This window comes from Oncorhynchus gorbuscha, unplaced genomic scaffold (genome assembly GCF_021184085.1).
Source record: "Oncorhynchus gorbuscha isolate QuinsamMale2020 ecotype Even-year unplaced genomic scaffold, OgorEven_v1.0 Un_scaffold_619, whole genome shotgun sequence".
NCBI classification, from domain to species: Eukaryota; Metazoa; Chordata; class Actinopteri; order Salmoniformes; family Salmonidae; genus Oncorhynchus; species Oncorhynchus gorbuscha.
Window position 1 is genome coordinate 55,001 of NW_025745739.1, and position 799 is coordinate 55,799.

Consider the following 799-nt stretch of genomic DNA (forward strand, 5'->3'; position numbering starts at 1 on the left):
TGAGAGAAAGAGAAGGTCCATTGGTTGAGAGAGAGAGAGAGAAGCTCCATTGGTTGAGAGAGAAGGCCCATTGGTTGAGAGAGAGAGAAGCTCCATTGGTTGAGAGAGAGATTGCCCATTGGTTGAGAGAGAGAGAAGCTCCATTGGTTGAGAGAGAGAAGTCCCATTGGTTGAGAGAGAGATTGCCCAGGCCCATTGGACGAGAGAGAACTCCCATCGGTTGAGAGAGAGAAGTCCCATTGGTTGAGAGAGAGAGAAGTCCCATTGGTTGAGAGAGAGGTCGGTGATAATTGCCTGAGTGAACCCATAGGTTAAACAGCAGGCGAAGAGGAATGTGGAATCATTGTGCCATTCTCATAGGCTGTAAGGTAAAGAGGTGAATCACATTCTCCACCTCTCATAGAAAACAGGAAATGAAACTAGACTCTATGATGATGATGATGCGTCTGTATCTGTTCCCACAATGCCCCTGGAACAGGAAACATCAGTAAATTCTGTTCTGCTTACTGGGATGAAGTTAAATGAGCATTAAGGCCTCGCTGATTGAACCACGTCATTGAAACCTGCCTCTGTATTTATAGTCAACCTTGACCACATTGTTATCGTCAGAAACCAGCGAAATGAACACAGGGACGGAAAGAGATGGCCGGGGGGGCACGTATGTGTGTCTGGGCTAGGTGATATATCTGTAATGTCCTCCCTGTATGTGTGTCTGGGCTAGGTGATATATCTGTAATGTCCTCCCTGTATGTGTGTCTGGGCTAGGTGATATATCTGTAATGTCCTCCCTGTATGTGTG